The 17,090-nt window shown below is 35.4% G+C and overlaps 1 protein-coding gene across 1 annotated transcript in view; it reads right to left on the bottom strand.

Annotated features, from left to right (window-relative positions):
- The window catches only part of LOC123677072 (protein O-mannosyl-transferase TMTC1-like), a 397,650-nt gene that overhangs the window by 278,479 nt on the left and 102,081 nt on the right, over positions 1-17,090 (bottom strand). The gene's annotated exons all lie outside the window — the stretch shown is intronic.

Here is a 17,090-nt window from a genome sequence, read left to right as displayed (position 1 = left end):
AACTTCGACGAAGAATATAAGACCATCCCTCTTTGATGGTTTAATTATTCAATTAATTTTATTCCGACCTTCAAGTACTCGATCTCTGCTTTTCTCTTGATTCCTAAATTCAGATATCTGCAGTAAAGCACAGGAAAAGGCCTGGAGCAAACAAGCATCACCAACAGATTTCCGAGCTAAAACAAGTCCAGGGAATGACAAATCGGCAAACTTTCCTGACTGTCCAAAATGAATAATTGTGGTATGAATTGAATGGAAACTCACACTCAACAATTTATCACTATTTATAACCCCGATTATCTTGGAAATAAATGTTGTTTGTCTGCTTGTAGGTGTCTCAACTCCACTTATTTAAAGTTTTTGTGTTTGTTTTTGAATGGGGACATTATATTCGGGATTTTCCATGATAGCTCACGAACTTCCCTAACATAATAACAATAAGGTGTTTGACAGGACCTGCCCTATTCCTCAAAGGGAAGCTCGTCTCTTTTTGCTTGACTTAGGTTTGCGAGATTATTTCTCATCATTTTATTAACAACTTTTAGTTGGAAGTTAATACATATAATTATATTCCATCTTTACAAGGAGATTTTACTGAAAAAATGTGAGCGGTCATTTCATTCCGAAGTTTGTTGTATTTTTTTGGAAAAGACGAAACAATCAGCTGTCCCAAATATTTGTTACTTACAAAATTTGTTTGTGAGGAAGTATTTCTACAACTTTTTGAAATGACTTCAGAATAAACTCAAATATAAGTCAATTGGAGGTATTCAGAATAAATTCGTCATTTATGGAATATTTCACATCAGTCCTGCGATTCCCAAAAAAAAAAAAATCCGTCGTACCTAAACAATAAGATCAAAGGTAAGTATTGTATTGAAATATAAAAACCAAAAGTCACAGAGTGGCTTCAGTGTGAATTGTGAAAATTGATATTTATAATACAGAGTAATTTATAAGCTCACCTTGAAACTTTGCCATATGGAAGATCATGTAATTATAACAAAAAAACATTTAAGGAACATATGTCCGATTTCAATTATTTGAGTAAGTGAATGGTTTCAAAAGTTTCATCCATGTTTGTTGCTATAATTTTTCAAAAATGAAATAGTCTTAAAAACATGCGTAAAAACACTTGTCGAATATTTTCAAAGTTTCTTCAATTGTAATTCAATAAAATTGTACCAGAAAGCTGAAATGTAGGAAAGTTATAACGTTTGTCGGTGAACTAATCAGCCTGTATTAATAAAAATCAATCACTGTTGTTTTTATCTATCAAAAGAAGCAGTTTTCAACCATTTAATTATAATGAAGAGAGTTTTTAAGATTTCTTCATTCATGCCATAGTTTTACATCGTACAGTTATATCAGAAATAAACTAAAGTTTGGACTACGGTAGAACTTCAATATGAGGTTAAGATAGAATTCAATCTCTCTACTTTTTCTTGGGTTAATAGTAAATGAGGTTTCGCTGGATGGACACGGGTAACTTTCTTAGTTGAAAACTATTAATCTTTGCAGCCCATCGAAAACTTTTTCAATCAAGCGTTGTTTGTGTAACGTTGTTTCAAGTTCCATCCCCAATGAAAACATCTAGATTTATTTCATCTCAACGTAGGCCCTCTATTATTTATCGAATTAGTCACAATCAATAGGTAGGTAGTTGATTTTGTTGATTATATGATAGTCTTTGTGGAATCTCTTTAACATACATTATGAAATCCCCATTTTTTGGAGCTGCCTTTAAAACTTCTTCTTTCCGAGACAATGTACAGATGGAAAGTTTCCAAATTTCAAAGTACTGTACTAGGTATACTATGGGTTTGAAGTCGATGGAGAAGAACAGCTTAGTTAACAAAATAAAAAATAACTCATTTCAAAATTTCACATATTATCAGCCAACTATTGCCACATTTAAGAAGAGTGCTAATTCAAAAACTGCAACGAGGAGTTAGAAATTGAAAAATAAATATAATTATTCAAGATTATCAATTCTGCTGCATTTTGTCTCGATGTTATTGCTTTGATTGTACACGTCAGCAGAATGGATGAATTCCTCATAACTGGATTGAACATATTATTCTGAAAACATCTTGTTCATTCGGAACAAGCACGAAATACAAAAGTACACAGACTTGATCTATACCTCTTTAACTAACAGTTCACTTATCGTCACTCTGAATCTTATATCCGTCATAAACTCCTCAATTTCCTGCCAGTAAAAGGAATGATCCATAACAGAGAATCCAATACCAACAATCATTCGACGTGAACAACGCTCTGAATTCTATGAAACGGATATAGAATTACCAATACCTAATTAATTGTCCTATAGTTAAGCCTTGCTGCATGATTCGGCAATGCTATAAACCGCCTTACGTTCAAACCTCCGAATTAGGTTTAGGTTAGGACGTTACAGCATGTCAACATTCTGTCACAGTTCCTCATGTCCTGACGGAAGGTCCCACGGGCCGTCACAATGAAATCAGACTTAAACTGATTCAGAACTTCCAGAGCCTAGATCGCTTTATGATAATATAAGACGTCGCCTTAGGGTGTATATCCCAGAGTCCCAAATATAAGTCCCGAATACATGAAAATCTTCTGGAATCTGTTTGTGAGGGCCCTTTCAATATTTCCAAACTTCAGTCTCGGGGGATGATTCTATGGAGATTTTGGCGGCAGTGAGAGTACGAGATTTGGGAAGCGGAATCCAATATTGCAACGGAGTAATGTTGCAAATTTCGAAGAAACCTTTCTCGAGTTAAGTGGCCAAGTTTGGAATACAGAGTTAGGAGTGTTCCATATCCAGATGCCTCACGCCAGATGTATGAATTGCATCGGTAGATTGCGATTGGTCCGCACATATTGATCTCGGAAGGAAACATTATCTGGGATGAATTGTACATTAAGGTGTTGGAGATATACGATATCAAGCAGAAACATAACGTCAGAACTAGATGAAAAGGTTGTTAACTCAGAGTAATAAACATAGATAGATAGAGCATATGTCATTTACATTGAGCAAATTTTGTCCCCAACATGAACTATCAAATTGGACATGAAGCGCGTGGAAATGAAAACATATCAGTGATACGATATATCACTCAATTCGCAAGTTTCTCCACAAATAATTCACTTCTTATGTCTCATAGTGAATCAACGTTTCATATTAACTCAAAATATATTGAAATAAATACCTAAATATATCAGAAAATCAGAGAACAAACTTCAAAAGACGTGAAACAACGTCATATTCTTTTCAATTTGATTACTAGTCTCAAAAAAGGCCATAGTTCTCTTACGCAAAATACTAATCAAAACTCGGTAGGTGCTGAGGGGTTTTGATGAAACAAAGTTTAACAAAAAGCTGTAAAATACAAAATTTCAGCTGAGATAAAATCAAAAATATCAAGAAAATAATATCAAAAAAGAAATGAAAACAGGACAGTCTAACTAAGGGTACACAAAAAACTACTTTTCTGAAAGGCATGGACATACTGCATTAACCACTTGGCTGTGTAACACCCAGTATAAATTTGATTTAGTGTAGGCAGAACATTTTTCCGGAATGCATACAAGTTTCACCTCTACCCAGTCCTATCTTCTGAACAGCTTGAAATATTTGTCTCTTTTTATTTTTATTTTCTCATCCTAGCTGAGAGCCAGGGTTGAAGAGCCTCTGGTTAGTGCAGGACAATCAATTTCAGTTATTACCTCTAAAAATAAATTTTTATTTTCTACAAGATAGTATAAGAACTGGTTCCGTATTTGTTTTTGCTATCATAAAATGGTTTTATTCTCAGTTTGTACTATGAAATACTTACTTATTTGTGAAATAGTTAGCACGCAGAAATTCGAATAGTATTGAATTTAATGCCCTATATCATAAAGAATCATAGTATATATGTAAAATGGAGATCAACTATGACAATATCAGAGAAGCTTGAAACGCATTTCCGTGGACAATTTTATAGGTTCGTTATTGTAAAAGGCTTGCTAACGCGGCTTTAATTGCTGTTTTTTCACATTATGAACTAGGTCAGAAGACATGGAAAATGAAATGATGTGAAAGATAAGGTATACCTAACTAACTTTATGTTCTTAGTTATAAGTCTTGTCATAACTTATTCTTTCTTGAACTGATTCTTTTCCTTCTACTTTAGTTTATTATTCCTAATGATGGGTAAAAATGGAGACCTTGATAAGGTGATAATGATTAAATTTTCTAATGACTTACCAATTACGTTGCCTCTTTTTCGAATCAATTTTATTGGCGAACCTGAAACAAATTATTTAATTCATTTACGATGAATATGGAGGGAAAACAACATTGTAATAATCTGAAAAACTCTTCTAGTTTTACACTGTGGTGATACATTTTTTCTTTTTCAGCACAAAATATCTCGACAAACTATTAGTGAGTACCTAGCGATGTTATTTACACATGCGGTCATTCCTTTCAAAATTCTCTGGATAATTTATGATATAACTCTGGGAGCTTTAGAAGTTTCTTGAAATATTGTTTATACCTTGTAACATATGTTGCCAATTTAGTTTTTTGGATCTTTGCTTGATTTGCTTTCAAAATTCATGGATCGTAATATATATGTGGGAAAATCAAGCTATAGAACAAATTATTTTTGTATTAAATTTCATGAAGCTCTCACAGTTTCTGAGAGAACGACTTGTTTTAAATTCTTAAATTCAACACATTTCACAACAGACACTTCGAACAATTTAGGAGGTGTTGAATGTATTATCTTCGAACAATTCCAAAGGTTTATTATTAAAAATTGATTCAGTCGTTTCACGTCCTTGAGTTAACATGTTGAAGTTAAAATTACAGGGTAAGGACCATTGAAATTAGGCAACTTATTTGAACTAACCCAGCTTTTCCTCTATAAAGTTAGACTCTGTCAAGGTTATATAGCAAACAAACGAATTTGTTCCGAATTGGTCGCCCGATGTCACCGTGTAATTTGAACTTCAATTTTACTAGGAATAATAAAGCAAAAACAGCTCATATCAATCCCACACTGGACAATTTTTTCGAACTCTGTACATATTCATATATTCGACAAAAAATATTCCACAATATTCCGATGAACTGACAAAGAGGTACCTACATTACAAATAAACTGAAAATGACAGAAGTTAGTTTGGTTTGATGTATATTTGTTCCAATTTTGAAATGAAAGAAATGTCGATTCCTTCAAGCTGACTTTTTTAATTATCAATTAGTAGGTTTTGGATATCTCAAAATGTCTGAATTAATTGACTAGAAACTGTCAGACGCAACAATGTCTTTTTCAATAATCAAATATTTGTTTTTTGAATTGATTTTTTTCATAATATTATGAATTTGTTGATATCATATACTTTTAGTTACTTAGGCGCACTTCGTGACATCTATTGTAATTACACAAATATGAATAAAAGATCAGAAGTTGCAATCTACAAAACTAGTTGTTGATCATAGACATAGACGCTGTAGAACAAGAGCTGACAACCAAAAAACAAAAAATATTCTTCGAACAACGAAAATGAGAATACTTGGAAACATCTCAGGGTACATTAAGAGACAGATAAAAGAAGACACGGACATAGGACACCAATGTAAGGTAGAAGACATCAGTTGAGACCTAAACATAGAAGAGCCTGGGATGATCACGTGGACAGGATGACTGGAGGAGGGTTAGTAAGAATCACTAGAAGATCCCTCTTAGGAAGACCCCCCAACTCGTGGTCTTCAATATCTTAGGAGAACTGAAAGTTGGAGAATACAGTCCTAAGGCCTACAATACGCGTAAGACGAAGAAGGTACTTAGTTACACCCTCGATTATTGATCAACTCTACGAGTCGATGTTCTTATATAAGTATTTCAGGGTAACTTTTTCAATCAAATTAATATTTTATGGCATTATTGTTTCCAATCAATTCCAGCAGTATAACTGTGATATGATGATCGCACTCGACCATTCAATGAATTAATGAAATGATTCGATTGAACACATTTACGATGACTTGATGGGAGTGAATATTCCTTCGAAATATCGCACATTCATGGGAAGCAATCAAGTTGTTATAATTCATCAATTCATTCCGTGCGCATGAATAATTTTCGTCGATAGATCGAAGTATTAAAATACGTATCTGTATGAAATGTGAATGGTAATAGATTCGTTAATTGATACCATTCATTTTCCGAACCACAACAATTATTATTTATCACTATCATTATATTCTTGGAGCTTAAACTTCGATAGCAATTTACCTTCTGTGAGTCCTAATGAAAATTCCATGTCGACCATAGAACTGAATCTGGGTCAGTTTGGATGGATGAGAATGAATATTTTAGTGAGTGTTTCAATTCAAATCGTTTTTCTTCAAATTGTGATTCAAATCTCCTCAGTTTCAGCTAACACTTTCTCGAAAATAATTTGAAATTAAAGTGTTAATTTTACGGATTGTACTTATGATCTGAAAGAATCGAAACGATACATTACTCAACTCTTCAAGAATTCAATACTTTGAAGTTGAAAATCCAGAAACTGAATTCAAAGAAAATACGTATCATAACAATAATTCAATCGAAAATCGATAACAATTGTACACTCAATCGATTATATGCAGAGAGCAACATGCACGGCTAAATTTAGTTAGGTTCTTTGTGGCCAAGTGACTCCAATGCTGGTGTGAGATTTTGTATGGCCATAGCAAAGCGATAACGAAAAAGCTTTCAGTCCATATTCACAATATCCGACGAATCCAAAAATGCCACTATTAGTTGGATAATTTCTCGCCAGAAATAATCAACCAATAGTGGTATGTTCGGATCATCCTATAGTCGGATATCGTGTACAGTAAGCTTTTCGTTCGCCTTACAGCATCCCTCCCTTGTTACTCAGAACTATTTGGACAAGCTTTTTCACCTCCAGTTTTATAAATATATCTCTGGGAATTCAGCTGCCAGTAGATCACTGACAAAATCAGACAAGAACAGGTTGTTGTCACTTGGTGTTAGCTCCGTATCATACGATGGATTCATAAGAACTTCCTATCTGAGCTTTCGGAGCTTCTAGCGCGTCATCAAATATGTATTGGGCCTAGCGTCATCCAGAAGAAACAAGATTCCTCTTCTATTCACCGTCCGCTTCTGTTCCATCGCCAGCTTGTTCACAGTTAAGAGCAAAAATGAGCGTTTGTCCATAGAAGAGCAGCTGATAGTTAAGTAGGCTCTGCCAATTCCATAAAACACACAAAAACTCCATCCTGACCGTCAATCTTGCCTTGGTCACGGTCTGGGACACTTCGTATAGGTTTTCAGCCATCCTAAGCGGCAAATTTTACAGTGATTTGCAGATGAATATTCGGTCAATAAAGTTTTTTTGCATCAGAAGATGTGGCAACCAAACATCGAGAGTTGCTTATCAATTGCTTATCACTTCAGGTTCAACAAAATAATCGAAGTTTAACTCCTGGGCGATGCAACGACTGCATCTTATGGTCTACCTCGATATTCACCATTGTTTCATTGAAATTTTCGACGACAAGCCTGCCAGAGCGTTGTGAATAATTCAACTCCTACACCAGAATCCAATAGCTCGCATCACTGTTGTGCAACAAAACGAAAGGGCTATCAGCCCGTATGTTTGTTGGCTTTCGACGCGTTTTTTCCTTTTATGGAGAAAAAATATGAAATATGGCGAACTTATTCCTTTGAGACCTTCACACTCAACTTACAATTGTCCACGACTGAAATGATCAAGCGCAATACTGTAAGAGAAACTTTGTAGTATACAATTACAACATATCCTGAGATCCGATGTAACCACTAACAAAAATGAAGGCGGAATACTAAATTACCCTTTCTCCAGCCTTATAAAGGGTGATTTTTTTAGAGCTACAGAACTTCAAATTGCAATAAAACAACGATGGATTTTTCGATTGACATGAATTTTATTTATCCGCAAGATAATTTTGTGGCATTACATTTTAAATATGATTTCTGGCATATGACCGCCACGTCTGGCTCGGATGTAGTTCAATCTGGACGTCCAATTTTCGATGACTTTTTCCAACATTTGTGGCCGTATATCGGCAATAACACGACGAATGTTGTCTTCGAAATGGTCAAGGGCTTATGGATTATCCGCATAGACCAATGACTTTACATAGCCTCACAGAAAGTCTAGCGGTGTTAAATCACAAGATCTTGGAGGCCAATTCACAGGTCCAAAACGTGAAATTAGGCGGTCACCAAACGTGTCTTTCACCAAATCGATTGTGGCACGAGCTGTGTGACATGTTGCGCCGTCTTGTTGGAACCACAGCTCCTGGACATCATGGTTGTTCAATTCAGGTATTAAAAATTCAGTAATCATGGCTCTAGACCGATCACCATTGACTGTAACGTTCTGGCCATCATCATTTCTGAAGAAGTACGGACCAATGATTCCACCAGCCCATAAAGCGCACCAAACAGTCAGTTTTTCTGGATGTAACGGTGTTTCGACATACACTTGAGGATTAGCTTCACTCCAAATGCGGCAGTTTTGTTTGTTGACGTAGCCATTCAACCAGAAGTGCGCTTCATCGCTAAACAAAATAAAATGGACGTAGTGCGCGATACGTATTCCGCACAGAACCATTATTTTCGAAATAAAATTGCACTATTTTCAAGCGTTGTTCAGGCCTACGTCTATTCACGATGAATTGCCAAACCAAACTGAAAATAAATCACTTAGCAGCTGTCAAATCCATCGCTATCTTGAACAGTAATGCCAACTTAAAGTTATATACCTCGAAAAAAAAAAACACCCTATATATCCTTATCATTAAAAGAGGTTGATAGAATTGTAATTATTCTATATGGGCGTTGTGAAAACCTCTTTTCAAGGAAGGAACTCGATCAAATAACTGAGACCCCTTCTAATTGTCTCTTATTTGTTCGCTCAAATTCCTATGTATTACAACAAATATCATAAAATCCAAGTTTCATGTAATCGACACACTTGCAAACAAATAGTACTAAAATAAAAAAATTCTCTCATCTACCCAAAACTTATGTGACAGAAGCGTAGAATCAACTGCCCCCATCGGGGGGTTGAATAACATTTCCATGTTACTCCGCAGAATTAAACATCAAAAATGGTGTCATTCATTCCCGCAATTGAGCTCAACAGGCCCCAGACATAAGGACAGAGCTGAAATATAATTCGTACGACATGGACCTTGACCTCGGGGGAATATTCTGAGAAAATTGTATGGCGAGTTCGGAATGCCAGAAGACCAAGAAAGTCATTATTCCCACGTCGACTCTTTACACGTTTTCCCTTTTGGAACACATTCGCCTGAATGTATAATTCTGCGGCTGACGACGCGAAGGATCTAGGAAGGCCGGGATTCTTCACCCAGTTGATACAAATATTCTATTCTAAGTGCTGCTTTCGTCCCCCAGTGGAAAATGATTCAGGATTAGTGGACTCGTAGGTGCAGTTGCGCAGGAATAAAAACTGGGATTGTATCTGTCTAGGATTAAGTGCATTGCCGCTTCCTAATAGAACGAATAATTGAAGGGCTTAGGTCAGGTTCGTGGTTAGGGTTCACTTTGAGGAGCAACTCTGAATTGAGATGGTGTCTTACATAACCAACATATGAACATTAGGGTGAGGACTTTTTTCTACTTCATCGAAATATTTATATTAGGTACCTACTAAATGAAAGTGTGTAGGTATCTTATTCTCTATAATGTACAGGGTCCATTGAACCTTAGAATTCTAAATACGTAGTAAAATGAAAAGTACGTTTTTTTTTTTAAGTTTGGTTTCTCGAGCTAGATTATTTCAAGCATATCAACAAATTCCATCAACTACGATATCTTAGGATCAACACCCTGTATTTCATTACATTTTTCGGTTCGCTATAGCCACTTGGTTATAAAGGGTGTTTTTTTTTTAAAGCTATAGAAATTTAAATTGCAATAAAACAACGATGGATTATTCGATTGACAAGAATTTTATTTATCCGCAAGATAATCTTGTGGCATAACATTTTAAATATGATTTCTGGCATATGACCGCTACGACTGGCTCGGATGTAGTCCAATTTTCGATTATTTTTTACAACATTTGTGGCCGTATATCGGCAATAAAACGGCGAATGTTGTCTTCCAAATGGTCAAGGGTTTGTGGCTTATCCGCATAGACCAATGACTTTACTTAGCCCCACAGAAAGTAGTCTAGCGGTGTTAAATCACAAAATCTTGGAGGCCAATTCACAGGTCCAAAACGTGAAAATAGGCGGTCACCAAACGTGTCTTTCAATAAATCGATTGCGGCACGACCTGTGTGACATGTTGCGCCGTCTTGTTGGAACCACAGCTCCTGGACATCATGGTTGTTCAATTCAGGAATGAAAAAGTTAGTAATCATGGCTCTATACCGATCACCATTGACTGTAACGTTCTGGCCATCATCGATTTGTGTCTGCATCATAAAGTTATTCTCGATTGAACATGTCAGCTCACGAGCCAAATTGTCGTCATTTGAGGGATGTTGTGATTTTCGGTATTAATATAAAGAAATCTGCGGCTGAGGCTCGGCTTATCGAATGCTCTCAAATACCTTTGGTGAGGCCGCTATTAGTGAAAGAACGTACAGAGAGTGGTTTCAACGCTTCAAGAACGTTGATTTTGACGTCGTAGACCAGCATGGCGGTGGATGAGAGAAGGTTTTCGAAGATGTAGAATTGGATGCATTACTCACTCAAGACTCGTGTCAAATGCAACAAGAATTGTCAGGATCATTGGGAGTGATGCAACAAGCCATTTCAAAAGGCCTGAAAGTCATAGGAAAGATTCAGAAGCAAAGAAATCGAGTGCTGTACGAGTTGAAGCCGAGGGATGTTGAACGGCGTTTGTTTGCTTGTGAACAGCTGCTTGCAAGGCAAAAACGGAAATTATTTCTGTATCGCATTGTGACTGAAGGAGAAAAATGGGTTCATTACGATAATCCCAAGCGCAGAAAATCATGGTTATGCTTCCGCGTCGACGGCCAAACCGAATATTCACGGTTCCAAGATCATGCTCAGTATTATGCGAGTTATAAAAAAGTTATTATATGCAGGATGTTCCATTTGATATATGGGAGTTGTTAATACTTTTTGATATAAGCGGCAACAGGACAATGCTGAAAATATTGTAAATCAATAGAGCAGTGATTCCTGCTCAGAAAAAAAAGTTGTGTCTAGGGTATTATCGACCGTGGGCCACTCTGTATATAAGGGAGAAAATCCGTTCAGTTTCTTTTGAATTTTGAACAGTGTAATTTTGAAATTCTTCAAGTTTATGGGTGAATATCAGTTCAGAGAAACTTGATTTTTTAATAGCATTGGCTACATATACGACATTAAAAGATTCCTTTTTAACACATTGATATTACATCCCAAGTAACTGACTTGCCAGCTCTTACTTCTAACTTTAATTTCGATCGGTAAGGTACAATACCTGCCCAAATTCCAAAATTAAACGCATTTGGGCTGAATGATCTTTTGCCGATGACATACAGAAAAATGATGATGATTTTGATGAGAGATCTTTTGATCAAATTCCCACCATCACAGAGCGTACATGTTTGACTTCAGATACGTATTTTTTAGGCTAAAATGCAAATACTGAAGCTCAATCCTACAGGGCACTAAAGTTCACGTAATCATCCAAAATTTCGATGAAACATGATTACCTACCTATAAAGTTTGATGTTCTCGATATATCCATACAACTAAATACCTAACTACTCCATGTCTAATAGAGTGAACAATTAACGAATATCAAGCCGTTCATAATATAATCCGTATTTATTATACATGTTATTAGCCTATTTCAGAAAGCAATTATCTGCATATTTTATCTGAATATAGAGTGGATATTAATGAATATGTTACAGTTAAGCCTCTAAGCAAGGGGTGGAGTGAGTCAGACCGTTTAGTATTCACTAACTTCACAGAACTCGACATCATCTGATCTACCATGTTCTACACTATCATCTTGTTTAACCCAGATACACTATGCCCGTTCGCGGATTATATTAGGATTAGCAAAGATAGGAGGGGAGTTTTTTGACATCTTGAGCGATGTCAGCTAACGAATCGGGATATTAATTCGTTTATAATTTTCCACATTTCAGTCGTAAATGGTTTCAGAATATTGGATTATACTGAAAAATTCGTATTGGAATTTGATAGTGTCTGTGTATTCTTTGTTGATAAGGTACAGAAGAAACTTTCGGGTTTTTAGATTTTGTATATGTATGATGCACCCCTCAAGTATACCCTACACATATAATCTCATTTGTTGATTACATTTAATGCATTTAATTTTTTGAATGAGTCAAATTTGATTTTCGAAAAAGAAAAATCCATTGTCTAATTTGCACCATAAATTATTGTTTCGAAACGAAGTGCTCGGCTATTGTTTCATAATTTACTGAAAAAAAATTTTTCAGTCTTCTCTCAACGCCTTGTATATCAGACACGGACAAAGAAAAAACATGAAATTCTCTCCTGAAGTCCGATTTTATTAAAGATCTAATGTGATATATCGAACTCTTGACAAATTCCAGGCTTTCACTAAACGAAAAGAGTACGTAAATACAACGAAAAAGTACGTTGAGTCACGTGATCTGTAAGGAGGCGGTCGGCTATGTTGATTTACAAATAGGGTCAACGTATCAAGTTCATTCGGGTGATGAATATCTTTCATTGAGTTGATGTACTGTGTATATTCCTATGATGAACTGTTAATCCAAAAGCCGAGTTAGCACTAAAAACTTCAACGAACTCCTGTTCATTGGGACAACGAAACTGTACGTAACATGAGTTTCAGCTTAAACGAATTTGTTCGTTGGCATAATGAAAAGTACATTGTATCAACCTACGGAAGGTCGATGAACGGCATTCATTGATATTACGAACAATATTTCTTTCAGTGTTTGAAATAGCTCTGAAGCATTAATTATTTTCATGAAATCACGAAATACACGAAATAAAGGTGAATGTTCTTCCAATTTGTGGGTGTCAATAAAACACACCATCATTCAGAATATCGATCAAAATTTTAATTCAATATAAAGCTTGGACCTTGCCATTATATGATCTTCTACAGGTTCGATCCTTGTGAGGTAATTTTCGATGACTTATCGGCACATTTCGAGCAATATATCACCAATAACTCGATGGATGATGGTTTTCAGATCATCAACAATGAAATACAGTTTGTGTTATTTGAAATATGACAGACCTTCTGGATTCAAAGGTGACCTTGACATTGATATTTAATTTGATTCTAAACTAGGGTCATACAGGGTAATTCACCGCGATTGCCTATTAGACTTGCATTGAAAACTAATCATAATTTTAATTTGAAAATTGGCATATTGGGGTTAGAGACAATTTATCCCTTATTTATCGAATCATCGAATTTTAGTTTCTGTCTCTGTTTTCCGGAAGACACAGACTACATCACACAGTTAGGAATTGCGGTTTTTCTCCATTTAAAATTCTTCCTCGATAACTCTTGAAGTATTCATTTCAGGTATAGGGTTTGCTTAAGTAACCCCCACTATTTTTGTTCGTTGAATCGACTCAAATAATAAAAAATTTGGTTCTAACTTGGAAATCTTGAGTTTCGATGAATTTGAGTTGTCCAAGTTCTTCTTATTAACACCCTGTACATTTTTAGTCCCAACCACCAACGGTCTTATAATACTACCTATTTGCAAAATTAAGAAAGAAAAATATTGTCTTGAAAAATTTTTTTTTTGCCGAAATATTAAAAAAAAATGTGAGTCCTCATCGCCACTATTTTTTTATAAGAAAATCATTAACTCATGAACCGTTGAGTTTTTTTCAAGTTATCGCATATTGTCGAAATTGTCTTCGAAAAATCTATCTAACGATGCAATAATTTACTGGGTGTGCCATTTGGAATAAGGAAGCAGTACTCTGTTTCCGGTATAACCGGAAGTTGTAGAGATCTGAAAATACCTTAGAGAGAAAGAACATTGTCTCTGACCCCAATATGCAAATTTTCAGCTCAAAAGTATGATCAGTTTTCCATAATCGTCTAATAAGCCATAGCGGTGAATCAACCTGTACGAACGTACAGTAAACACTGCTATAGCTCTCAAGAAGAATAAATCGGGAACTGAAAACTCTCCAAGTATTGTGAAAAGGAAAAAATGGAAATATGAAAAAGCGCACATTAGGTGCGTCATTGCTCTTCCGGAATTTTCATATATGCCCAAAAGCTTGAAAGTCAAGCTGATTCGCTTAAAGTAAAGGCTCACACCTGAAAAGGAGATGAATGATAGTCGTGAAAAACACGAAACCACAAAACACCCCACATACGTTATCAAAACCCCAGCGTTGACCAAAATGACTAAACAAAACACCCCAGCATCCTGTACTTTCCGAAATGATTATTATTCACGGTAGATAAAGCTATGCAGTAAAAGAGATAAACAACAATGGTGTTTCGTGCCCTATGTTTGATCCTGGGCCTAAGCCAGAAATTATTTCAACTATGGTCACATTAACTCCGATTAGTTTGCCCATAAAATACAAGAGCGGAGGCCCAAATCGCAGGTGAGCTTCAAAGGGTAAATATATACCGGCACTTGGATGTTTCGGGGCACGCATAGTTCATATTTCGCCGTATGGGATTTGAAGTAGCTCCCTCTGTCGAATAGCTCGGTGTTTATTGTTTTTTTTTTTGAGGGGGTGAGGAGATATTCGTGGGATGTGAAATACCGCATGTGGTGAACGAGTAAAACCGAGAAGAGAAACCGATATTTATTCTTTTTTATGTATTTGATACTTGATTCAACCAGAGAAGTCGAGATATGACTTTTTATGATATCAGTTTTTTTCCATAGGAACAAGGGAATTATACGAAAGGGCCATTATGAAGTTTTATTCTGGTTGTCAATAGGTTACGGAGCATCTACATATATTATAAACACGCTCGTGGAAGATTTTTTGAGTATTCTACTCAAACTGGATTTTAACACTTTTTCTGAAGCATTGGAATAAAGCAAAACCACTTTCCCGCCAACCGTATATTATTTTAATAAAAGAGAATAAATAATGCACTTGACTGAAAGTTTCATAAGTTTTTTTTTTCACACCCAAGTACATATACTGGTTTCAATTTCATTATCAGGAATTAACTTTGAAAAAGAAGTATTAGTTGATGAAAACAATGGATACTATCCAGACATAATTGACAAATTAATATTTAAAACACTTGTATAATAAATTGTTGTTATATTCCATCTATTAGCGATAAGCTTGGTGAAAGAATTAGACAATATAAAATTGATGTTCTAGGTACCAATGAGAGAATTTAAAAATCAATGTTTATTAATCGTATGAGTCGACTCAATATTTCACAATTGAGTGGAGTTTATTAACTGCTTTGTGGGGAACGTCTTGCATTTGATATAGGTCAGTCCGCTCGATTTTTCGGAATTAGAATTGCAAAATATAAAAGATCAATTCTTCAAAATAAGTCAATGGTTTTCACAATCATTGTATCACTTCCAATCCCCTTAAAGATTTTAATAAGAAAACAATTTTACACAGAGTTTTAAATGGGAACGTTTAGACTTCTTGGAGTTTTTGAAGATATCCTCAGCTCAAAAATAAAATTAATAAATTTATTGTAAATGATCAATTAGATTTCCATCTGTCTCTACTTCTAAAAACTGTCCCTTAGTTACATATCTGTTATTATGTATATTATTTCATATTCAATATTGAGAATGGAACCCGAAATACATCAGATGATATTTTTAAAAATTGTGAATTGTCAATTTTCCTCTTTTTTTATTCATATTGGAATTATATTTCTCCAAGTGATTAACAAGAAATCAATTCCACTTATATCATTTGATCAACTCATGAAGAAGACTTTAGAATAGATATTTATCCACAAAATTATCACCGAAAATGTTTCAATTTTCGTTATAATAGTAATTTCGATAATAATAATCAGATGTAAAAATCTTTAAAGAGATCATTATAGTAATAGTATCAATCGTTCTCTTCAGGATAACTACATTAATTAGGTACATGCTATTACTACAAATAATAATGAATCACTTTCAATCTGAGAAATCCTCCTGTACTTGACTTCTTGTGACTCATCAACAAATGAAGTTCAGAAATAGCAGATGAGTCTCTGCGGCACTTGACGTGATGAAGTTCAAATCTGGGAGATAATTATTGAGTTGAGGGAATGGAGCAGAAAGTGGGGCTCATCATTAATTCAAAGAATAATTCGAGAATTCCTCTATAGAAGATTACCAATTCCCACGGTGTGCGTTCAGAGTCATCTAAGTGGAAATTTGGAGACCATCTTTATCATTGTTCTCTAATGTGCTCGTAACCTACAATGGAATGACTGCAAAGCCGCAGTTGTCTCACTTCCTCTCCTCCCCTGTAATCGTGAATTCGATAATAACTCCTAATTAGATGTACTCCTCTGAGATCTGTTCAGGCATATTCTAGTATACCTGTCTTCGAATGCTGAAAATAATTTAGTATTCAATGCATATTGCAATAAACAGGGTGAGTCTTGGAATTATACATTGAATTAAACCATTTCTTTCATCGAAGTCAACACTTTGTTTATTTATCATTTTTCCAGATTCGGCCTAGGTGAAAATATACAGGGTGTTGAATAATAGCTTTTTCTTCAAATTTCACATTGAGTTGACCCTGCCTTCCCGAGAGGTGGCGTTATGGGTGCTACACCACACTCTAGTGGCGCCCTTCGGGTTTATGAGGGTGGCTGCGTTGCAGCAGAGTCACCTCTCCACGATGGTGTGAAAGGGTGTCCTGGGCAGAGATCGCTGGATAGCCCAACTGAAGAGATATCGAAACGAAACACTGCAATCCCCAAAGAGAGGGCGCACTTACGCTGGGCTGGTAAATTGGAAAAATAACCGAAATATTCATGAAATGACTCATTTGAGCTGAAAAATTTATATTTGGCGAAAATGTTTTATTGAAATTACCGTTGAAA

Source organism: Harmonia axyridis, chromosome 3 (genome assembly GCF_914767665.1).
Source record: "Harmonia axyridis chromosome 3, icHarAxyr1.1, whole genome shotgun sequence".
NCBI lineage: Eukaryota > Metazoa > Arthropoda > Insecta > Coleoptera > Coccinellidae > Harmonia > Harmonia axyridis.
Note: the sequence above shows the minus strand (reverse complement) of the source record. Positions and strands in the feature narration are given on the sequence as shown.